Below are 25,787 nucleotides of genomic sequence, written 5' to 3'. Positions count from 1 at the left end.
CTGATCGAGTCTCTTCCACAACATTGCATATATCTCTTCTGCACACAGTCCTTCCACATCTCTCTGTGAGATGAAAATAACTCTCCTCATATATGATGGGGGTGTTAAAGACAGAGGATGTTCTCATGACTGACAGGCCCCAATCAACTTCGATTTCAACACTTTCATGCGAACCCGCCCCTGCCATAGTTAGAATCTGAGATCTGGGTTACCATGTGTGCGTGTGTGTGTATAAGTGAGAGAGAGAGAGAGAGAGAGAGAGAGAGAGAGAGAAAGCGAGCCTGTGCGTGTCTGTGTATTAGTGAGAGAGAGAGAGAGAGAGAGACTGTGCGTGTGTGTGTATAAGTGTGAGAGAGAGAGAGAGAGAGAGAGAGCCTGTGTGGGTGTGTGAAAGTGAACCATCCAAACTCCTCAGTGTGTTTTTCAAGCGCTTGTCAGCTTCAAAGACGCGGGTCAAACCAACAGGCACCTGACACAAGCTAACTTCACTTACCGCTGCCATGACAACAGAAAACAAACAGAAAATGAAAACATACTGCATTTTCATAATGGCAGCTCAGTGTCTCTCTCCCCTCCTCACTTCCTCTCTCTCAGGCTGGACAGATGACTGGAGTGAAGGATGTGGGAAGAGAGACAAATCTTTCACTTGTGTTCTTCCTTTCCCAGGAATTTTTCTCTCTCCGCAGTAATAGTGTTTTTCTTTTTCACCTTCGACCAGAAATGACTGAACTTCCTCCCCTTCTCCCTCTCCTTTCTCCTTATCTTGCTTGCTGGGAGCCTGAGGTGGACGTGCCTTGGAGCAAAGTTCCTCCTGAGCAATCCTGACAGTTCCAGCTTAATATTTAACCACTGGACAGGCACGCACACGCAGACATGCACACCTACGCACGGCAATACTGTACACATGGAGATAGATAGGCGCAGAAATGCACAGACACGGGGAAAATCCAGCTCCATCTAAAAGTTCAGATGCAAAATTGATGGTGACAGTGATAACAAAAAGAGGCAGCTGTCCCTCCAGGAAAACTTTGTGTCTTACCTAAGTGACGGGCTTTGTGGCAGAACCCACGGGCTTTAACATGGCGGTTGCTGATGGCACTGCTAATGACAAGTTATGTTTTCAGGCGAAAGCTGCATGAGGTTGTCCATTATCTTTCTCCCTACTGGCCTCTCTCTCTCCTTCCCTCCCACTCCCCCCCCCTTGTTCTTTCTCTCACTTTTCTTTTTAATTACCTGATGTCTCCTCTTCTGGCCCAGACGCCAATAGAGATGTAAGCGGCACCGTCTGCACTGAACTGTCTGTGTACATCTGATCTCTGATCTTTCCTCTGTCTGACTGTGTGTATGTACTGTGCGTGTGTGTTTCCTTAAGTGTGCCTATTATTATATCTAGACCCAACCTGTCTGTCTTTTCTGTCTGTTTCTATGCTGGTGACTTGCTGCTGCAAGTCGTCATACAAGCGTGTCTATATACACTTTGAGCAAATTCTTGGTCAAATTTACACCAGAATAAAAAACAGGTTTTTGGGATTAAATAAGTTAGAAACAAACAGGATGAACAAGACAAATCAACATGGTGCTTTAGACTTTTGCATGTAAGAATATATAGCTAACAAAAGTTATCAGCATCAATAAGTCAATATTTAAATTGCTTGTTTTGTGAGACCAAAACTAAAAGATAATCATTTTAATACCATGAGAGACTAAGAAAATCCACAGATGCCAAATTTTAGAGGCTGGAACCAGTTAATCTTTTTGCATTTTCCCTGAAAAAACTACTTAAAATGATTAATTTGCTGATTAACAGACTAATTGTTCCAGCTCTAGACCTAAAATGTAAATTATTCAGCAATTAAAGGTTTTGTGCTTTTAAGTGTAAACACGTTGATCTGACATATTAGACTGCCTGTTGGTGTGTAAATCAGCTTTTGCTCTCTGTAATGATTTGGGTTTACGTCACAAGAAATAGACAATCACAAGACAGGAGGAATTAGAATAGAAAACAAAGGAAAAAAAAGACAAAGAGGAGACAAATGACAGTGAGAACAGAAAATAGGGTTTGGAAGGATTTGGAAAGATGATCATAAACTAACGCAGTTAAGCTGACAGGACAGAAATATAGAACCTACACAGATGGGATTCAGAGGAAGTGACATTGATGCTCAAACGGATTTTGGCTCACTCTCAGTCCTTTTTCTCCACTTTTTAGATCACAACAAGGCGTTCTGTGTGAGTGCCATGTACTTTCCCTTCCTCTGTGGCCATGGTTTTCTACTGTTCTCTGTTTCCTGTGAAGGATCTCAATGGGATGCCCCCTCTCTCTCCAGGTGCCAAGCTCGGGTTCCCCATCTGCGACATCTACGAGGACAGAGGCAGCTTGTTGCACTTCAAACGCAACTCAGAGGCCTCTAGCAACCTTGGCGCTGTAGCAGAGGGGGAACTGGATACTGAGACAGGAAGTTACCTGCCAATGGAGTCCTCTCTGTGTGTGCGTGTGTGTGTTAGTGTGTTTGGCAGGGATTTAAGAGTCTTCATTCCTCTTGTCGTTGTTGGCAAGAAAAAGGCAACAAGAGGAGTTGTGAAAGAAAGTATGCCTTTTTAGCATCAAATATTCACCTGCTGTAGCCTGGAAAGGCGACTGTTCAAATTTTCATAATGGATTAAACATGTTAGTCATTAATACATTAAAATAATGTAAAGACGTGTTGTTTAGATGTCCTCAAATAAGTGAGCAACTTTAAGCGATCATAAGAGATTTAAAGTTTGAAACCATAAGTTGTTGCCAAACCAAAGGGTGTACTCTGTAGATGGACAGGACCTGAAACATGCTTCAGTCAAAGATATTGGCGAAATCCAGAAAGTCATGATGCAACTGATACTTACACGACCTCAGAGTCGTAATGGAGAGTTGGTGCGTACAATTGTGAGGAATTTCCTGTTTGTATTTTGAAGAAGTATTAAATTAGAGCAAAATGACTAAAACAGAAAAAATAACAGTTTCATACATTTTTCTGTCAACAGTGTGTCAGAGTAGTCACAATTTTCCAGAGACAACGACATCATATTCAAATTGCTTGTTTTGTCTGACCAATTCGGAAATCTAATAACTACTCAGGTTACAATAATATATAAAAACAAAGACAAAAACGTGACATTAGAGAAGCTGAAACCAAATCTTTGGCATTTTTGCTTGATAAATGACTCAAGCAACTGTTGACTGTAGTCGATATCTGAATGAATCAACTGTTAATTAACCGACTAATTCATCAACTGAATGATCATATCAGCACTGTAAATGACTGTGAGTCGTCCACCAAACCATATAACCTTTCCTGAGAAAACACCATATTGAGAGAAATATCAACACTGGACCAAGTTTTGACAAGAAAAATAAAATCCAGAGCATAGAAAGTGATAAAATCAGATCTCAGGTTCCACAGGGAGCATTTGGAAATGGCACTATTAAGCCCTCTGACAGAGTCAACAGACGCTGTGTTTACAGTGTGGAGGTTAGATAAGATCCTCTGAGGTCTAACAAGCTTTAAAACCAGATCTATCAGCCATCTTTTTTAAACACTCTAGTTGTGTAGTAAATGACACTTAGGAGTCTTAGGACTTTTCAGTGTGAGAATTCGTACAGGACCCATATCGTAGAAAGTGATATTTCTATATGAATACTGTGAAAGTATCAAAACGCTGAATTCACAGAGAAATGTACACAGCCCATATTCAGAAACTGTGCCTTAAAACGAGCTGTCAGGACTTCTGTGATGTCACAACTACAGTCCCCGCACTCAGCCATGCCCCTAGTCCAGCCCACCTGGACCCAACATCCAAGCTATTTGTTTTGACTTTATTAGCACCAAAAGGTCATTCTGTCTGTGAGGAAATCCAATGTTTGGATGTCAGGAAGCCAATATATCATTGGACAGCCATCCCAAGGATAGTAATATTAGAGGTTTATTTTTTTCTGAAATACCATAATTTTGCCAAGCTACAGCAGTAAGATACAATCCGTGAACTGTGGTTGGCCTGGCCATGCGTCACTCAGAAAGACACTACCGTAAAGGACGATATCCACTAGCCAAACAGCCACAGGGTTTACAATGCATTTGTGTACCAAACTTGTTTGGGTTGAGACCTACTAATCATTACATTAACCAAATCAATGGACTAATTAATATACTAAACAATAATAAAAAGTCACAACCACCATGGTTAAGTACACATATTTAGTTAGAACATGTTAAGATAAAAAAATGAACAGGTCTCAAAAGATCATCATGTAAACCTTGTATCCTCTCCCTCTTACATCAGGCTACAACTCAAACAGCTTTAAATCACAAGGCGTTGTATTCAAGGACTGAACTAGATACAGTACGATGACTGACGTCTGCGCTGATCAAAATGGAGTGCTTCTGATTATCAAGAACATGAGGGAAAATGAGAGAGACGGAGAGAATGAAAGATTGAATGAGATGAGAGGATAAAATACTCCATTACTGTCAGCACATTACACATCACATCAGATTAATCATTAAAAATAGGCCAATGGAATTTGTTTACTCGCAGCTTGATAGGGATTTTGAGATTTATATTTCTAAGCTGATTATACAGAAAACTATGCTTTGTAATAACTATTAATTATACACTTATACCATATATATATAGTAGGCTAATGAAGGTATATCTTGTGACTATAGGGCTAAAGACAGAAAGATTTCACCTCAGCATCAACAACCCCTGGGAGATAAGATCATATATACAGAAAGATGATATCAATTCATTAACAGTCAGATTTAGCCATACTGTTCATATGTATTACTTAAATATAATAATATAGTGCATTAGGCCAGTGTGGGAAATTTTGCAAGTTCTATGAGCAGGATTTTGTTTTGACAATATTGGATTTTATAATATTCTTGCATCAGTGTAATCAAATATCTTGATGTGTACGGCATTAAAACTGCTAGATAATTCACAAGCACAAATCTCTGTCTTGTTATAAGTGGTGTTCTCAATTAATTTTCAAGAAAATTGAGTTTTGATGTGCATCATAAAATTATAAATTATAAATTTATAATTTATAATGATAAAATGACCTATATGACAGAAAACATGGCACAGCCCAGCTGTTATCTCTGTCAGTGAACCTGTTCCAAACCTTTCACCAGACAACAATGTAGATATTGGACAATTCTGCAAAACCTGCAAATCTGCCACCCTGACCTCTACACCCTTTATTTCTGCCTTGCTACATACTACTTGATGCATTTGGCACGTAACATTGGCCTAGGATGTAAATAATGCGGTGTGGAATCATCCAATAGGGATGTAATTCCTAGAGATGCAAGGTGGGACTGTTCCCCTCAAACTAACCATGACTATTGACAAGATTTTCATTTGATGAGCATCTCATGTTCATCAGGACATATAGCTGATCATTTGGCTGTAAGCAAAGGTAGCAAATCCACTCACAACCTTGTTTAGTGCTTCTGCTCTCATCAGGTGTGACAGTGTGTCTGTGGCCAAGCAGCCAATCAGAGTAAGAGATGACAGACACATAGTTAGCCACACAAGGTACATATGAATGGCTCCTGATGCACAAGGCATTTCAGGAATCTGCTTTCAAACAACTGCATATTGTTGTTTTTAATGGTTAGGGCAGCAGCATTGTTCTCAATGAACAGGACAAGCGTGTGAACATTGTATAACTTGGTGGTATGGTAACTAGTGAGGAAGCAGTAGGTAGATGCAAACACAGACATTGCTTAACTGCATTTCTGCTTTCAGTGAACAAGCATGCAAACACACGCGCACACGCACGCACGCACACACACACACGCACACACACACACACACGCATGCACACACACAAACACACAAACACACGCACAGACACACACTCACAGAAACACACAAGCACAGTGGAGGTCAACTCATCTTTATGCCAGAAACTTTGTAGAGGGCCACCGAGTGAATAGCAGCCATTACAGCTCTGCACAGCAGGCAAGACACTAGAGAGAAGGGCACTGCGTGCAGAGCAAAGACATCTGTCAGAGCGGCCAGCCTTTTGAAAAGCATCACAACATCTATCAGCCAAAATCTTGTGCGATCTGTGTGGAGGAGATGCTTCAAGGTGTGTCAAGGAAAGCACAGTCGTAATGCTATTGATATTTCTGCGACCTGTAAGGTTACAGAGGACTCCTTTCAAATGAAACCGGCCTCTTTGAAAAGATACAACTAGTTAGACACTAAGAACAGACACACAGAAACAAAGCTGTTTTCACTTTCACAGTCACACAGTCGATTTTGAATGGCGTTACATGGTAGTGCAGATGAACGCGTGGATAAAGGACTGCAACCTTTCAAAGCAAGTATCACAAACCATAAGCTCAAGGTAATTAATGCAACATCAGTACACTAAGTGTTTAATCACTCCTAGTTGCTATGGTAACGCAGGGGTCAACAGGTCAGGAATGCATGTGGTTTTGCAGTTTAGTGATGCCGGGCCATTTATGTCATACACACACTCACACACACTGGCTCCATGACTTCATCTATCCCACATCCAACATGACCTCCCTCGTTAGGGGGAATTAGCCTAATAATTCCTGAGCAGGCCTGGGAAAGGGAATGAGACTGGGAAAACTGCTGCATTCCCTTAAATTCCCTCACACTTATTTAAGCCTCACTGGACACAGAGATGGGAGAGATTGAACAGGATCAGGCCTCAGGGGTTTGATGTGGATAGTGGAGATAGGATAGGGGATAGGGGCAATAGTGGTGAAATGGTTGTGTATTATGAAGAAGTGAAGCATAACTGGGTCTACAAACCATCCCTCCACTCACATTGCCTCTTTTTGATCTATGAATACAGCAATTTCTCAGCAGCCTACATGAATGACAGAGGACAATGCTAACGATTTTTTCCCCATCATGATGCAGCTCCGTGATTCTCTGTGTCGTATTTAAACTGTAAATATTCTATATGGTATTTCTTACACACAGTTAATTTCCTGACCCCAGCTGTGAGAAACATGATCTGAGGCACGACTCCATGCATATGTTTTTTTTTTTTACTTATTAATTCCTGGAAAAGCTGTGCTGCAAGTGTTTCATCCAACAGCTGCACTATCCTGAGAGGTGCTGTCTCCAGGGATGATTTCTCACTATTTGTATTCACACAAACAGAACATACAGCACATGGGTGGCGATTTTAACAACAACAAAAAAAAGTGCAGAGCAAGAGTGTCAACCAAAAATAAATGCAGTGTGTATTGTACATAGACACAGGTGAGCAGGTATTCAGCAGGAGAAATATGGAGGATTGATAAATCCAATGTATGCTGCATTTTTAGATTATTATGTCTGGACTTATGGTTCACAAAAGATACAAGTTAATGTCTTTACTCTATTCACGCTCACTTCAGTGCAACCCAGAGGAATATGTTGCAGCTTTAAATCGTCTGGAAAAGCCTGTCAGTATCTTAAACTTTATGACTCAAGAATGTTTGTCTGTAGTGTAACCCGGTAAATATGAAGAATTAGTCATTTTCAATAGTAAACAACAGTTGAGGAAGGTTGGTAGCAGCTGTCCAAGATGACAAATAACTCATGTTAAGCAATGCCCGCCAAGTGTTTTCAATGTGGCCTCGTCAAAATCACAAAATTGTTGGTTAATATAAATCAAGCGGTGATTTAAGTTTAATTAAGTTGCTTAGCATTTAACTGGGGGTTAGATGCCTGTGTCTGATATTTTTCCCCTTTACGTCATCTCTCTATCAACAACATGTATATGTGTACATGAGGACAAGTCAAGCTGAGGGTTTACAGTGAAGACGTTCTCCCTGTGTAATATTTTCTGACGTCTAGTAACATGCAGAATAGTTTTAGGAGTAATTTCCACCCCTCACTCCTCTGTGTTGTTGCTCTCTTTTGTCTCGCCCCCTCAGGCTCCTGCTCTTCTTCCAGTGTGGTGATCCTGTCTGGTTATTAATTCATAGTTAAATCTAAACGGTCTGGACACTCACATAACCCTTCCAGTGCTGTTCATTTTACGTTTGGGAGGGCCGCCACTGCGTAACTCACACCCACTAATGTCTAACAAACACACATGCATAAAAATCACACACGCTCTCTCTCTCTCTCTTTCACACATGTACATAAAGTCGCACATTTTGTTCTTACTCATTTGTATACATAGCAACTTCTCAGTGTATTAATGTGAAGAAGTCCTTTTTTTTTTTTTTCTCTTTTTCTTTTGACCTTCTCAACTGAATTGCAAACAGTGCACAGCTATGATCATCATATTGTTTGGACACCACAGAAAGAATGAAAAGTATGGCTGAAGAAAAAGTATGAGCATTAGCATAGTTTAGATGCCATTTCCAACAAGCCATTCTGCTACCACAGTCTCAAGTGGCCAACTAACTACAAATTTGTACACAGGTCCACACTCACTACTTCAACATGCTGCTTCAAAGAATATTTTCACACACACACACAAAGCTGCACACACACACACACACACACACACACACACACACACACACACACACACAAAGCTGCACACACATACACACCATTGCTGTCAGGATAGTGATAAATTGCAGGGAAAATGAAAAGGGGGAGCAGTAATCTGACACCTCCAGTGCTGGGCAACCAGTAATTAAATCCCTTCATTAGGTCAAATATTTGATTATGAAGAACCTCTGGGGGGAATCTAGTAATGACCTCTTTCTCCTGGGGGGAAAGTGGGAGGAAAAGGAAAGGAGGAGAGGAGAGGAGAGGAGAGGAGAGGAAAATTAATGAAGGTAGCAGAAAACTAAAATGGAAACGGGAGAAAGCACGGTTGAGGAAACACGGCAAAACATAGACAAAATGGCAATAAAGCAATCTACATATTGTCTATAGTCAGTGACTATGTTCTTCACACCTCCTCCCCACTTTTCCCTCTGTCTCTGGACAGTGTCTGTGTGTTGTTGTAGTAAGTCGAAAACGCTGGCCACAGCATATTGCTAATGTGTTGATGAAGACAGCCCAGGCCAAGGGAGTCTCTCTCTGGTGGAAGACAGACAGTGTGCGTGTTCGACAGACGAGTGAACATCGCTGGCCTCCGCCTCAACCCTCTCTGGGAAGCTGCTAGCTTCAGCCTGCGAGTGCATCTCCTCCACTCCTTGTACATTAGCCTGAGATAACACAGGGAGGGATTATGCACATTAAAAGGCAGGAGTGTGTAGGATTAGCACAAGAGACAGAGACAGAAAATGTCAGTTAATTTCGTTCTCATTGGTGAGACTCATATATTTTATTTTTTACTTTCATGTCATCAGTACTGGACGCTCAAAGTGAAAGTCAGATAGGGTGGCTTTTAGAGCCAAATGTAAGTATAACAGGGAAATAAATGCTGTTGTGTGAAATACTTGGACATTTTTTTTTACTAAATTAGCCTAACAAACTTAAGAGCTGATTTAATCTATTATGCCCCAAAGAGTAATGCAATTCAAAGTTGCATCTGCAGTTGCATTATGTTCACACTCTGTGGTTCCAAATGCTAATTTCTCTATTGATTGGCTTATTATCCGATCTTAATCGCCTACCAAATATAGAACTAGTGGCCATGCTGAGGAGGTGTAGCTGCGTTGCTGCAGATATACAGTATACAATACTGTTGATGAAGCACAATTATTTGGCCATAAATCACAGAGAGGGCTAGACCTGGTTCTCTGGCCTCACAGGCCCATAGAGAGGCATGGACACACCACAGTTTATTCAATAGAAGTGTATAAACTATAAAAACACTTAGCAGCCTCTCCTCTTATGAGCTGCTGGCTTCCACAATTAATTCATGGATGTTTATGCAAGAGTGTACCTGAACCTAGATGCTCTTGTTTCATATTTCACAGCTTTCCCTCGATCTCTCCCCCTTCCCCTCTCTCCCGTGTGTGTGAGTGTGTGTGGCTGCTCGAATGCCAATGCCGTCATCAAAGGATACGTCAAAATGAAGGCTCTGGCAGAGCCTGCTATCGAGATCTCAGACATGCACACACATAAACATGCGCACACGCACACACAGATCCAGCTATGCTTTCATATCACGCCCTGGCAACGCCCACTGACTGCAGCATATCTCCACCGGTATCACCAAGGTTACCAGCGGTAGCCAGGGATACCGTTGGAGCCGCCTGTGAGAATGTAGAAACTGGGTGTGGCCAAAGTCTAGTTGGTCGACGTCTACATCTTCATGTCAAAAATTCCACAATCAAGGACACAAATTTAGGCTCCAGGATACATTTTTATATGTATACCATGCAAAATGCTTGTTAAGGTTTCACTGAACCAGCTGATCATTTTCTTACTAAAGCTTTAATGATTAAAAAAAACTTCAAATTCACAAAACATTTCCTATGTGTCAAATGTGCAAAGATGGTTATGCCAATCCTTCCACTGTCTATCACAACTTTATTTTTTTCATATGTTGTGAAAGAAATATTATTCCTTTCCAAAGTATTAGTATTAACACCTTGCCTTTAACAGCTATCAGCATGCTGACTTTGTCACAATACTAATGCAGCCACATGATATTAACAATCCAGGTGTTGTTTGATCCTCTGCACTTCAGCTCGTCTTATTCTGCCTTTTCACACACGTCTGGTTTCAAAACAGCGTGTGCGTGCCTGGATCTGACAGACATTTCAGATGCATCAGTATACCAGGTTGCATGCATTAGTCAGTGAGTTAGTTAGCTGATGTGAGAGGCTTGAATTCATTGGTTTAAGGACCCAAGATTAAAAATTGGTGTTTCCATGACAAAGGAGGGCCTCCGCCAGCACCCGTGCATCCACAGCACTCACATACAAATTGAGAAAGAATATTCCCAGGCATGCTTCTAGCTTCACTCTCTCTGCCTGGAGAGGTGTGTGTGTGTGTGTGTGTGTGTGTGTGTGTGTGTGTGTGTGTGTGTGTGTGTGAGAGAGAGAGAGAGAGAGAGAGAGAGAGAGAAAGACAGAGAGAAAGAGAGATTGTTGTCCTCTTCAGGTATCAAAAACACTCAGAATATTTGGATCTATCAAGCAGCTGAGGGACAGCAAAAAAAGTGAGAGAAAATGAAAGAGAAATTTTTTTTGTGTGTGTGTTTTGTCGTTGGACCTTTCTAAACCATCAATCATACACACACTGTGTTTACCAGGCATTTACACCAAAATAAACACATGCACACGATATATCCACACAAATATAACACAATGACAATGACATTTCTCACATCATAATTCTAACGTGATATGCATTCCTGCAAGTGAGAATTACATACAGCTGTCAAAGCATATCAGAGCTGCGTGTCTGTGTGTGTGTGTGTGTGTGTGTGTGTGTGTGTGTGTGTGTGTGCGTGCGTGTGTGTGCGTGCGTGTGTGTGCATGACTAGGCTAGTAGACACTTCAATGTATGCCGGTCTCCAAGTATTTAGGCCTTGTGAAGACAACTCAGAGGTGATGTGGAAATCCTTCCCCGAGTATTCCACATCCTATCCTGAAGCAATTCCACCTGTATATAATCTGCAACCTACATGTTGTATTTTACATGTCTCTGTCCAATTTACTGTAAGGTTTTATGTTTTTCTTTTACACATTGCTAAATGGACATACTGCATTCCCCAATCTCCTTAAAGTAACGGACGAGTATCATATGTGAGAATTTTTGCAGGATGTCGTTTGTCCAAAGTGAATAAAGACACATTCTAGAAAACCTATAAGACGAAATAGTACAAAGGTGCAATATACGCCCTTATATCCCGTTATATAAACACCCACAGAGAATGTCAAGAAAGAAATGGGACTCTGACTTACTGAAGAAGGTCAAATATTCTAGCGGCAAGGACTGTGTCTATCCTCTACTGTCTTACTGTTACAGAAGTGTGCAGCTGTCCCTGGAGGCACTTGTTAAAAGAACTGGGTTTGTTGAGAAATGTGGTGGATGGAAAAAGCAGCAAATTTCTGAATGTATACTTGGAGATGTACAGTTCATTGTCAGGTATGTAGATGTGAATTGAGTGTTTTTTTTTAGCAGAGACAAACATTTTTGCTTGAATGCCCAATGTGTTTCATGGACACTTCAGTAGATGCAAAAACCTTGGCACAAAGTCACTTTAGAAGACCAGACTTTGCGAATAAATACCTACAGATGTTTCACACTGCACTCACACTAGACAATAAACCACTTTATTCATTTAAATGATTTAACACAGGGCTGGAAAAATAGCATGATAACAGGACAGGTGAAGTGCAGGCTATGAGAAACAACTGAATGCAGCTTGGTCATGCCAGACTTTTAGCAGGAGAACAGGCTCAAAATGTCTCACATGGCACAGCTAATATGTATAGGCATGCCCTGGATGACACTGAAAGACATACAGTTTAATCAGTAATACAGTTTAAACAAAAACTGAGTATAGTAAGATTATTTCTCATTGCAGAATTTATTCTGTTGAATTAAATTACATTGTGTAGCAGTACTATTATTAAATCATTTAAAATGCATGCAGAAATTAGGTGTATACTCTTTAATGCCATCCTTACAAATAAGTAGTTTTTTATCATTACTCTCACCAGTATAATTATATTAGATCCAAATAAAACCTTAATAATTTATATTTTGTTTCATAATACAATATGCCAAATATTACTTGTTTAAATGTCACCTCATTAAACATAGTGTGAAATTACACCTTGCAATTGAAATACTCTGTCCGTATGCGAGCACACACAGGGGACGGAGCTAAGGATGTAGCCTAAGGCTGTGTGTGCAGGAACGCATACATGAGTCTATATTGCACTACGTACATTTGTGGGTGCCAATTAAAACGTTGACACATCTACACAGCATCACCGTTCCAACATATGATCCACAGGCTCTTGTTAATACAACATATCAGGTTGAAGACATATCTCTAATCCCCGATCTGCAATCGAGTCCAAACCCTGTCTGCCCATCTACGGCATTATTCACTTGTGCACACATTCAGTCACACACGAAGAAAAAAGAGATTTATACAGAGTCTCCTCAGAGAAAACTCACCAGCAGAAAAATAAAAGACGAGGCAAGCTATCAAACTGACAATCACCGGGGAATCCCACCACTTTCAAACAAATAAATATGTGCCTGTGCACCCATAAACACCCTCAGACTTGTTTTACCTCTCCTGCACACACACGCACACACACTGACACACATGTGCATCATATTCTTCCTGAGCTGAGGAATACAGTAGACACTGTAATTCACACCCCGTCTGAGCTAAACCAGGGATTTCATCAACAGGGGAAACACCAGGCTCCTCTATTGCCCCCAATTACCGGGGCCTGGAAGCAGAGTCAACAGCCACAGTTTTATACAATCACATCGTCTGGGAGGAAATCAGCCCCTTTTTGTTTCTGCTTTGAGCTGCGCATTGCCGGCCGAAGCTTCAGCATTGCCACTTAAACTATCATATTCTGAGAGAGAGAGAGCAAAAATTACTCAAGCTCCTTGTGGAAAAGGATTTTATACAATTTTGTGGAGAAACGTCCTCCACATTATTCTTTTTCATGTAATACTTTGACTGAGATCAAACGGACACCTTAATCCTGAGAACACACAAGGGCTTGTGCTTGGTAGTTCATATCGTAGAGGGAAAGCCTATAGGTTCAATTTGTTGTGCGTCTGAGTGTGTGTGTGTTTCGTGCAGGCCATTCTGCTCTCTGCGAGCTCACTCGTATTGCCATTATACATCACAGCACAGCACCAGCGAGTGGTTGTGTCAAAAAGCCTGCCTTCCTCTCCACCATATCTCATAGTTACCTCCCCTAACCAAATTACCCCCCAACCCCCGCCTCACCCGCCCCCTTCTCCTGTAGACACTGAGAGATGAGCTTTACAAAGCAGCTGCCTCAAAAAGACAACAGCAATGTCCAGCAGCTTCTGAGGAGAACTGAAAGCAAACAAACGCACTCAAAGATCCTTGCCGTCATATTTCTGCTGAAATCAAAAGCCATCTAGAAAATGAATAAGCATTTATTCAATGAATATGAAAATCTCTGTCATTTTCATACAAACACTAGTCCATTTTACCACTGTTTTTTCACCAGTACATGTATAGGCAGTTGGTCAAATCTTTCACATCGAGTGAAAATCCTCTGGCACACAGGAAAGCAGCAAGGGGAGGTTTGTTTGAAATAAGTAGAAGAATGCAAGGAAAGAGCTGCCACTGCTGAGCAGGGAAAGAAAAGACCCCAACCACCAACAAACTCACTCTTCATTAATAAACAAATAAACAAACAATAACCTGAACGTGCTTTCAGAGAAAATCGGTAGTTCAGAATTTGCCGGAGCAATATATTAAAGTTACACCTCCCTTTCTGATAACTCATTTTTCCAACCCTATTTTTTGCATCCCAAGTGGTCAAATTGTAGATGTAGCATAAACCATGGTATAATTATAAGGCACTATTGAGAACATGATTTTATAATCTGTGTTTAATAGAGTCACACTGAGGTTTGACAGGCAGTGCTTTATAATCACTTCAGTAACTTTTAAATGAGTCTGAACTGGTACGAATTCTTTGCTATGCGTTGGGTCAAAACGGGAGCATCTAAGGCCTGTTATGTGCCTGAGTGGTACATACTGTCTGTACACAAAAAAATAACTTTTTTTGTACAGAATGTACTTCTGTACCTCTATTTTGAAGCACAAATACTCATTACCATTTCTTCTGTGGGGGTGGAATGCATAAACACCACAACACTGATTGCTTAACATCGAAGATTTCATCAAAATAAAACAAACCAGGATGTCGGCTTTTCACCTTAATTCAAAAATGATTAATGCCAGTCTTGGTGCAGTTGTTATAACTGTTAATGTTTGCCATTAAATAGCCAATCCTACACTATCTTTTTGTGTGTGTGTGTGTGTGTGTTTGTGTGTGTGTGTGTGTGTGTGTGTGTGTGAGATCTTCCTCTTCCTCATGCAGACCTTGAGAGTAACACGATAAACTGGGCTCGCTGGTCATATTAGCAGGTAGAGCAGTCAGTGTAAGGCAACAACAGCTTGTGGCTCAGCCGGGGCTATGACCTCTATGCACTGTAGTTGGTGGGGGTGTGTGTGTGTATGTGTGATTGGGGGGGGGGGGGGCATGGGGAGGACAAAAGAGACATAAAGATGGATGGGCAGTGGAGGAGGGAGAAGCAGCAAGAAAAGAAGCACAGCAGACACAGTGTGCTTCATATCAACCTGATCTGAGCACCTCTCCCTCTGTCAGGGACACCTCTCCTCCCATCCACACACACTGACACACGGCACATATAGATAGAGGTTGGTAAGTTGAATTAATATTAATATTAAACCTGCAGTTTCAGAGACACATGCACCGTGTAAAAAAGAACAACTAGGCCACTGGAGAGGGATACAAACAAATCTTTTTTGTTAGTTTGTCCTTCTGCTGTCAGCCCCCTGCCCCCATGCAAAACTCGTATGGGCCTCAGCAAATGGATTCCCTTAGCTCATGATCAGCTGGAAGTATTCAGTCACCTTCATCTGCAGGAATTATTAGACCACTTTGCTTTCTAACTCGACCAGTTTGGCTGGAAACCCATGGAGGGGACAAGCCTAGAGTAACACTACTACAATGAGGACGGTGTGAGTAATACAGAATTCCATAAAACTTTTGAGGACCATAGGTTTGAGTCATATTATGACACTATGAAACATTAACTCAACAAGTCACTGCAATACTAAGTGCGGAGTAAAACAAGCAGCTTGTAACAATGCATACTGAGAGAGGCCCTTACCAATTAATATCCACTCTTCAAAAATAGCTTGTAAAAATCAGTAATTCCAGACACATACCACAACGTGTTTGAACATAGTGAATGGTCCCATTACATCTGACAACTGGCTCTGGGCTCACTTCACTGCTCCAGGAAAGCCCACAGTTAATTTGGCCCAAAAACAACACACAACAGATATCAGTGATACTGGGAAGAACGTACTTGGCCTTAAACAGGCTATACACAGAGGAAGGCTGCCTGCCATTGTGACTGACCCAAAACTGAGAAATTCCTTGACCAGACAGAAGCTTCATTTAGCATTTATAGTGGCTGTGGAAACAGGCCAACACAGCTACAGAAGTGCTAAGTGGGAGGTCATCCTGCTCTCAGCAGACATGTGTGTGCTGCAAACACTCCCAAAATATTAGGAAAACATACATACATATCTCCCCGCTCGTATGCAACTCCAATCACTGCTTGAGTAAACACAGCGTGTCACACCAGCTGCAGGTCCTCTGAGATCATCGGACTATGTATTGATCAAATCTTCTTTAAGGGATTCATAATTCAACAGATGTTATTCTTTATTTATTGGATTGTCGTGTTTTGCTGTGGCCACAAATACTCTGGTACTTCACGCTCAGTTGAACTGAAAAAAAAAAAAGGTTACACAGGAAAGACTTAGATACCCCCACACACACCACGCAAATAGATAGTTTGAGAGGAAGGGCACCAAAGCCAGTCGCGGAATACCCCCCCCCCCCCCCCCCCCAACCGGTGATAGAAATGAAGAGATAGGATGGGAAAGAGACGGAGGTGGATGGCATCTTCATGCTGTCACACACCAGCAAAAAGGACAGAGAGGAGGGCCCTGTCACATCGCATCAGAGTCAGCTGCAGCCACACCCGCCCTGCAAGCATACACCCTGCTGCTGGGAGAGGAGAGGAGAGGAGAGGACAACTAGAGCATAAAGCAAGGGGAAAAAAGAACATCCCCTCCTGTTCTATTCCTCCATTAGTCTCTCCTCTCCAGTGTGCCTCATTTCAATTGTATCTTATTCCTCATCTAGTCTGCCTCACATGCAGCAGCCTCCCTCCACCCTCACCATCTTGCCAGTCTCCCTGATTTAGCCACAATGAGCACTTGTGTGGTGGATCCCAGCCTTGGGACAGAGCTACTAGACACAGTTTGGGTGGCGGTGGTTGTGTGTGTAGGGGTGGGTGGCAGCGGGGAGACGGCACAGAAAGGGAGAAAAGGGATTAGAAATGAACTGTAGAGATAGAGCACAACCTGACAATAAGTCCCTTCTCCCCAATGTGTCTGTGTTTGAGTGTCAGTGTGTGTGTAAAAGAGAGAGGCAAAGGATTAGCTTGTGAGAAAAAAAGTCATTTCCCTTTGTGTTCCAAGTGATGCTGTCAATCATGGCAAGAGTAAGAGAGGCTGTGTATCTATGTGTGTGGGGACAGCAGCTATAAGGATGCACAGTTTTGGCTTTGGCCATAAACAATAACCAATAATAGACAAAATCTGACAGCAGAGTGATTTTATCGTTTATCTTTTGCTCCTTCTCTCCTATTTACACGTACATACACTGAGGCACACAAATGACAACACACACCCGACATCAACTGAGATATCTCAGAGTAAGAGAACTACACAGCACTTACACAAATGCACAAACATACACAGTGCAGTAGGAAAGAGCTTACTATGAACACGACTCTTTATTGATCCCTGCTGAGCTGTTCTTTCCTCTTTCTAGCAAGGTAGCAGCAGCTTGGACCTGGTAAGAGCCTTTGCTCAAGGACACTACAGCAGAGCAGAAGCGACATGAGGGTTTGAATCTAACAGAAGAAATTCAGAAACTTCAATATACTGTTGGTAAATTGTTGCTAAGTCGTTGCTTGACAATGTGCTAATAACCCAATCCCGACACAGAAATTAAGCTGTTTCTAACCAATCGTATGACAGTCTTTTAGGAACAGACAGCCCCCTCCCCAAAACAGGCAGTTTAACTATGCAGTTCATGAGCAGTCTCAAACAGGGCTAGGCTAATGTTACTTAAAGGCTGAGATGAAACAGATATAAAGATGGGAAATACCACAAAATAAGTCAATCACATAAAGCATTACTATCTAATAATGCACACAGAATGCAGGCACCTGTGCTTTAACCAGTAATTAGACCTATCCCCCACAACAAGCAGCGAGCCCTGCATTACTACGTGTTAGCCCGCCTGACAAATGCAGTTAGAATGGTGCTGCTGGGTATCGTCATAAATTAGGGATTTTCAGTGATGCATGTAACTGACCTAAGGTATAAGATGTAAATATTTCACACTATGGGATTTAAAAGGATTTAAACTAACAGGATTGGAGGTTTTGGTTTATTTATGCAAAATTTTTCTTAATTTAAATAGATTTTCTCATTACAGATTAGATTTTGCAACATCACAGAGCCATAATTTCTAACTATATTTCCTGGCTGTTGTGTGTGTTGATAAGGTGCTGGGCCCTGTCGCTCATGCAGAGGATACTTCCAGCACACCTTAGAAGCCCAACTACACAGTAACTCAATCTCTCACAGAGCCATACATGGACAAGGTCATCTCAAAGTCTCCATTACATCTTGGCAAACAGATTATATAATTGTAAAGCAGTATCCAAAGCTTTCCTTGTACACACTGGCAGATGATCAGTCACAGTGATCAAAGCGCTAGATGTGTTTCTTTGTTTCTGCTGCTTCACTCCAGCCCCCACAGAGTCAGTTATTAGAATACAATATATTATTATATAATATATTACATATGCTGGTACACTAACAATTCCCGAGGTCCTCGTGCACTGGCAAAAACCCCCAAACATAATACACTGGGAGAGAAAAAGTGATTATTTCTCTATTGCAGAAAACAAAAACAGGCAGCCTTAGTAAGATGAGGAGGGTGTGAGTTTCTGTTATGAGGTGCGATTCTTCCCGCTTAGCTCCCTGCTGCACTGAGCACTAAGCAAAATGATTTTCAACCATAGACACTGCATGCAGACAGACAGGCTCTGTTCCATTAAGGAACATGTAAACAGAAAATACAAACGAGACAGCTAAACAATTCAACCCAAAGGAAGAACAAATACAACTAATTAGGGCAAAATGCACACATATTCAAGTATGCACTCATGCAGTGAAAAGGACTAGCAGAGGAGTGTACCCGCTTCTAGAGGCAGGAAAGTGACTTTGGCTTAGACGAACATAAAATAAAAAGCAAATTCTTCAAGCTAATCAAGAAAAGTTTGAGCACTGAGCAGGTGGTGGCGGTTATGATGTTGCTGTTGTTCAGGTTTGGGCACATTAAGATTCCACCGCGCAACCCCCCCCCCTTTGTGTTACTCTTCATTTTCCACCTAACCTCCCTCCTTCCTGACTCTCCCTCCTTCCTGTCTCTCCCTCTCTCTCATGTTGTGTTTTGTTTGTGAGGATTATGTGGAGAAAACTTCCAGACGAGTGGAAGCTTTAAGACTACAGAGCCACCTGTGTGATGACTGGGAGGTAAAACAGCGTGGCCACGGGAGGCATGGGCCGGGTTAGCCATGGGTAGGCAGGCAGAGGGCTTGTTAAGGCACTGGAACATGGGGAAGATGTCTCGTCCTGTTTCCAAGATCCTCCACAGAGGCTGCTGAGGCCTGTTAGATAGAGAACTGCTGATGTGGCTAGCATCGATCAGTTCACTGCATGGCCCTGCGGCCTGTGGGACTGGCTAGCTGGCTGGCTGGCTGGCTGGCTGGCTGGCTGACTGACTGACTGACTGACTGACTGACTGACAGGCGCACTGGTGGTGGCTGTCTGGCAGGCAAGAAAAAAAGCCTGGTCTATTTTATCACTTGTTTTATTGCCATCGAGTCTACAGAATAATGTTGTTATCCATTTAGTAGTCACTGCCCTTATGGCCAATCTAGACTTCATAGATTTCGTTATATTTTTACCCCATGTAACATCACAGTTGCTCTCCTCATTGTGATCCCTTATTCTTTAAAATGACACAATGGGCTAGATTTTTCATCTTGACCTGAAATGTGTTTTGTCCATTCATCTTTTTGCTCCCCATTGTCCATATGGCATTCACAGAGGAACAGCCACAACATGTTTGCATTAAAGTGCAGATCACTGCACATGGAAAACATGCTACACATAAACAAACTCAATATACATATGGTCTACCTTGCCTATATTCATGCATTACCAGTCTGCACCTCTCAGAGGACATCACTTTCCTTCCTGGAGAATCTGCACTCACCTAAACATTGGGATGAAGGTAGAGTCATTTTCATCATGTGCGCTTTTGACTGGTCCAATTCTAGAATCTACATGTCAATGACATCACAGAACCCATGACACCCACATTTCATTATGACATCACAAGTACAATGCGTTCTTCCATCCCTGCTGTGCTTCAGCTGATTTTAGTATCAAATCAAAATAATCTGCTGTAATCATGACATCACAGAGGTGTTTCCCTATAATCATTGGGGTTCCACTGCTTTTTTTCTCTCACATAAATCCAGTTATTTCAGCCACTCAAACAAACCGTGTGCTCTGAGCCAGCACTCTGTGAATGACAGAGAGCAAGAGGAAAGAGAGGCAAGGGAGCTGGTTAAGTGCACTGAGTGAGCGGCAGTAATCACAGCTCTGGTAAAAGCACTCTTTTGCTCTGTGCAGTGTTCCTCAGAATGGGTCTCTCTCTCTCTCTCTCTCTCTCTCTCTCTCTCTCTCTCTCTCTCTCTCTCTCTCTCTCTCTCTCTCTCCCTCCCTCCCTCCCTCCCGCTCTTCCTCTATTTCTCTCTCTGTCTGATAATATCTCTAGATTGAATAATTGTGTGTTTGAGTGGAGCTACAGTGCAGGGTGGAACCTGCAATCAGATACTGAGAACACGTTTCTCCCTCTCTCGCCCGCCTGTCTCTCCATTCATGCCTCAGCAGTCTGGCCTCTCCACACACGGCCCTCCCTCCAGCCCTGCAGTTCCTGCAGGCGCTCCTCCACCATCACCCCTCCACAGCCTACTCTATACAGCCAGCGAGGGCTGGGGTCAATAACAGCTGTGCGCCGTGCTGTAATTGATGTCATCATTTCAATTTGAGCTGATTACAGTTGAGAGCTGCTTATCGTGTGACCTGGGGTGGAATAACACACTGTAGGGCCCAGTGATCTGCCACGCCTGACCAAGCTTAACTGCCAGGCTGGCTGGATGGATGGATGGGTTGGCTCAGCCCAGGGCTGCCTCCTCTATTGACTCCTAATGTCGAGGTAATGACTGAGCATATTCTAGGGGCATGGCTGGCGCAAGTGTCCGTGTCGCTGGCATTTAGCATAGTACTGGGGCTATTATTGTGATTGGCCTGTCCCTCCGTCAACACACTCGCACATGATTAAGCTTTCAGCTGTGTGTGTGTGTGTGTGTGTGTGTGTGTGTGTGTGTGTGTGTGTGTGTGTGTGTGTGTGTGTGTGTGTTTAATGGTTTTGTCATGATAAGTAACTTTACAATCTTTCTAATTTTAGTCCTATTACAATCACAACATCATTATATATTCAATTAGTACTGAAGATCATCTTTACAGTATTTACAAAGAAGGTGCCATCTCCAAGCTCCTACCCACAGAAAATAAATAAATAAAACACCTGTCAATGATTTAGCATTTCTCTTTGCTGTTGATGTCTGAGTCTTTTCAATGAAAGCACCAAAATAACACAGCCGCCTTCCAGCATTCCCGCGCTGCACTAATAACACACATGAACAGACTGAAGCACACAGCCATACATAAATATGGTGTATGGGAATATACAAAGGGCAACACCTGTTCAGCATCGGGATAATTATCTGCCGACAAAAAATAAAGTCCATACTATACAAATAGTAAGCATAAAATATCTCCTGGTTAGTAATATGTAGATCTAGCTCCTTAGCTCTAAACTATTTTCTGCATAGACAGCGGGCAATACCCTCAACCCTCAACACCACTTGTCTGATCAACGCTTGGGAGCAGAGCTGCTGCTAAAAACAGACAAAGACTGCTCACTAAAGGAACACTGTCTCTTGCTGTCTCTTTCTTTTTTTGCCGGAGCTCTGAATCTGTGGGTGTTGGGGAGCAAAAAGCTGTCTGCCACATTCTTTTTCTTTCTCTTTCTCTGTCATTTTCCTGACTCTTTTAATACCATCATTAGGAGAGCTCTCCTGCTTGCTGCTACCGCTGCTGGCCAAGAAACACGAGACAGAGAGAGCGAGAGAAAAGAGCAAGAGAAGCGAGGGGTGGAGACAATAAGAGAAATGTGTGCACAGGTTTTTGTCATGCAGTGAGGTAAAGATGGTTCAGGGGAACTTTGCTGTTGGAGCATCTGACTGGCCATACTGTACTGTGTGCAGTGTTGTTTATTGCATGTATGTGTAAAGGTGTACAATGTACCTCACAGCTGTGGGAACACGTGTCTTGCCATCCAGGTGTGCATCCACCTGGATTTTGGGAGTAAACCCCAAGATGACAGGTAACACACTTCCTCTGTTACAAACTGTGAGACATGAAGATCACTTCTCACCCAGCTGGATCTCATTTCTGGCCTGCGTGCACAGCTATCAGCTCCATAGACCTGTGTGACTCTCTGTTCTCACGGTAACCTGAAGCTGCCCTACCATTTGTCAGAACCCACTGATTATCTCAGGTGCTGTGGCCCATCTGGAAGACTGGAAGTCTAGATAGACATTTGGACGCAGTACTTCAGCAAGAGGATGTATGTATGTGTGTGCGTGGGTGTGTGTCAGCTGACTACAACATATGTTCGTCTCTCATTCTACAACACTATGGCTATTATCTTAATTATAATTCTTTCCGTTTCAGAAGTTAAATATTTCCTGGTAGACGATGACGATCTTTAAGGATATTTAAGACTTTTACTAACTTAAAAAGACCTTTACTTCATTACCTATATTGAATCTATATTCAAGATTCTTCTCTTTCTTTCCCAGAGTCTCTTTTTAAACTTTTGCTGGGTCACATTGGTGCATGCTGAGCATTCAAAGTTTAGAACTGGTCATATATAATACTAATCGCTCTCAACAGAATCTCGGTTTCCCTCTGTGCTTTTGGCCACTTAAAGGATAAGACCACTTCACCGTCTGAAATCATGACTGGGTGAGGGAGGAGCTTAACAGTGAGCATCGAGAACCTACTCTAGTAAACAAGGTTCATGAACAGTAAAAGTACCAACTTTCAAAAGCAATACCTAAAAAAAAACTAAATAGGCCAGTGGCACTGATTTATATGATCAAAATGGATAAACTTCCAAAGTAAAAATTTATGCATGTCTGGCTGAGAGTTTGACAGTGTTGCTCTCAGACAGTGTGAGCACACTGTGTTCAGTGTAACAATCCTCACTTAACTACTTCTGTATCTCACAATGATAAAATTATTCATCATGGTGAAATGAAACAGCAGTAATTTTGTAACTCTTGTTCTATTTCCATCCGGTTCCATCAATATGTCTCTCTGTCCCTTCTGAAAAGAGGAAAAGCAGGAGCTCTGCTGATGCTCAAAATTCTGCAGAAGATTTCAAATAGCCACACTGACATGAATGTGCCTGATATCACTCCCAAATGTTCACAAAATCAGGCTAAAGCAGCAAAAAGCCTCCACATCTCTGAAAAAAAAATTGTAAGTGAGGGTGAAGGGAAGACCACAAGGGAGGTCAGAGATTCAGACACACACACACACACACACACACACCCACCTGCATGTTTGCATTCACATGGCATCAAAGTTCAGGAACTGACATCCAGGTATTTACCAGCATTTCTAACCAAAACCAACTCCCTTTGGCAAAAGAAAAGAAACTGAAGGATCCCAGCACTATTAAGCAATTAATAACATAAATAAATTTGAATATGAAACGTGGAAGAACAAATTTAATAACCACGAGAAAACATTCAGCCCCAATGCATATGCAGAATTAAATATTCACAGACGCACACATATGAACACTCTACACACCACATGAAGTGGAAACCTCCTAAGCTTATGAGTTTTTATTTTGTTTGATTCATGCAGTCCCCCATTCTGCACTCTGCACGCACAAACACACACAAACAGAGTCTCAGCTGCAGTTTAATTTATTTTGCCCTGCGCCCATGTAGGACTAAAATGCACACACACACACACACACACACACCCCAGTTCTTACACTGTACAGTGTACTGCCTCCTCTCAACCATCCAGAGAACTAACCAGCTGATCACAGCTTCTGTGCACAAAAAATCCAATTCCCTCCAAAGGTAATTTGTCCATTCAAAGATTTTTCTTTTCCCCTCTGCTCTCTCTTCCCCTCTTATTTATTCTGGTCATTTGTTACTTCTTGAAATCTATAACCTTTGCCCTCTTCATTTTCCTTCCTCTGCCTCTTTAATATTATTTTTTCATAGTTTGGTTTGAACCCTATCTGCCCCTTTCTTGGCTCTCTCTCTTCTTCCCCTCATCACACACCCTGGATCACAGCCAGCCAGATGTTCTTGGCTGTAAATGGCAACACAGGGCAGAGAAGGCTCTAACCAGGTGTCTGGGTCACTGAGGAAGTGGGCACAGCAGGGCACAGCGGGGCAGAGCTGGGCTTCGTGGATCTGTTAGGTTTAAAAAGGCGCAGCTATGGTCAGAGCTAAGCAGCGCCTGACAGAGTTTGGCTGTATTTCTTGGCATGCATGAGGAGGTTGTAAGAATTGATTAGCAATGACATGAGTTGTTCAAGGGCAGAGAGAAACAAATTAAATATAAGTGGACAGCACTAATGTGATCAGTGTTGTGCAAGTTCACACTTCACAAGAGCTAGCTCAAAGTTCAGTTCACACAGATTAAAATGAACTAGTTCACATTCATAGTTCACAGTTCACTTTCCCAAAAGATGAACTCGTTTACGCTCATTTCTTCCATTTAAAAAAAAAAAAAAAAAAAAAAGAGCTGCTCTGACATCCAATTCCAGCCCAAAATCACTGCCACTTCCCAAACTAAACTAATATCTGTATATAATACTATCGAATCACAGAGAGCGTTGTTTTAATTAAACAGTTAGAACCCGTGGTCTGCACCGGTTCTAAGTCAGATGCTAGGCGCCAGCCAAGGTGATCCGCCGGGAGTGAACCACAGGCCCTGATCCCCTGCGCCAGCCCACCTTCCATGCGCTGTCGGAGTACTTTGAGTTTCCAACACAAGCCATGCCAGACACATGCTCTGTGCTGTAAAACCTCTGCCGCCATAAAAGTTCTTTGTTGTCTGATGTTTTTTGCCAATTGGCAAACAGCTCTTTGGGGTATTTTACAGCCAGCTTCTTTTTCACTTAAAGGTGGCCAGTAGAGTTTACTTGTAAAACTGTTTACATTCAGTTTTTTGCAAAGCCAATGTTTTAAATATATTTTTAAATGTTCATTGTTTACATCCAGGTTTGCTAGCTTCCTCTTGCTTGCCTTTTTTGCCAGATTGCCAAATTTCCACGTTTACCATCACCAACTGTCAACCAGTGGAACAGCGTAAAACTGACAGGAATGTGCACTGTGTCACCTGCTTGCTTGTGTGTGTGCATGTCTGACCTGGTTTGCATGCATGATACAAACAAAACAGAGATCCACTTGTAAAGCACTGCTAGATAGCACTACTAGTGGTCAAAAACTGCATTAGGTAAATTTAAGAATGCATTAGATAGATAACAGATAACAAGGACACTGGGAAATTCGGGATTTCCTCAGGGCCAATATGCACAGGAGATATGATTATAGCCAACAAGGCATGACACAGGCATGTGACAGCCTTGAAAATACATGAACCTATCCTATACAATCCTGGCATGTCTGGCAGTGCAGTCAGCCACTCAACAAACAAGTGACCAATGCTGACTGGTGAACTGTTATCAGTAACCAACTACACTTTGACTATAATCTGCCCAAAAATTTGCCAATAGGCCCTGGAA

General features: G+C 42.1%; 1 protein-coding gene across 1 annotated transcript in view; it reads right to left on the bottom strand.

Moving 5' to 3' along the window:
* LOC111226437 (A disintegrin and metalloproteinase with thrombospondin motifs 2-like) overlaps positions 1–25,787 on the bottom strand; it is a 108,237-nt gene that overhangs the window by 79,017 nt on the left and 3,433 nt on the right. The window lies entirely within an intron of this gene.

Source organism: Seriola dumerili, unplaced genomic scaffold, assembly GCF_002260705.1.
Source record: "Seriola dumerili isolate Sdu_G_001 unplaced genomic scaffold, Sdu_1.0 BDQW01000160.1, whole genome shotgun sequence".
Classification (NCBI taxonomy): Eukaryota; Metazoa; Chordata; class Actinopteri; order Carangiformes; family Carangidae; genus Seriola; species Seriola dumerili.
Note: the sequence above shows the minus strand (reverse complement) of the source record. Positions and strands in the feature narration are given on the sequence as shown.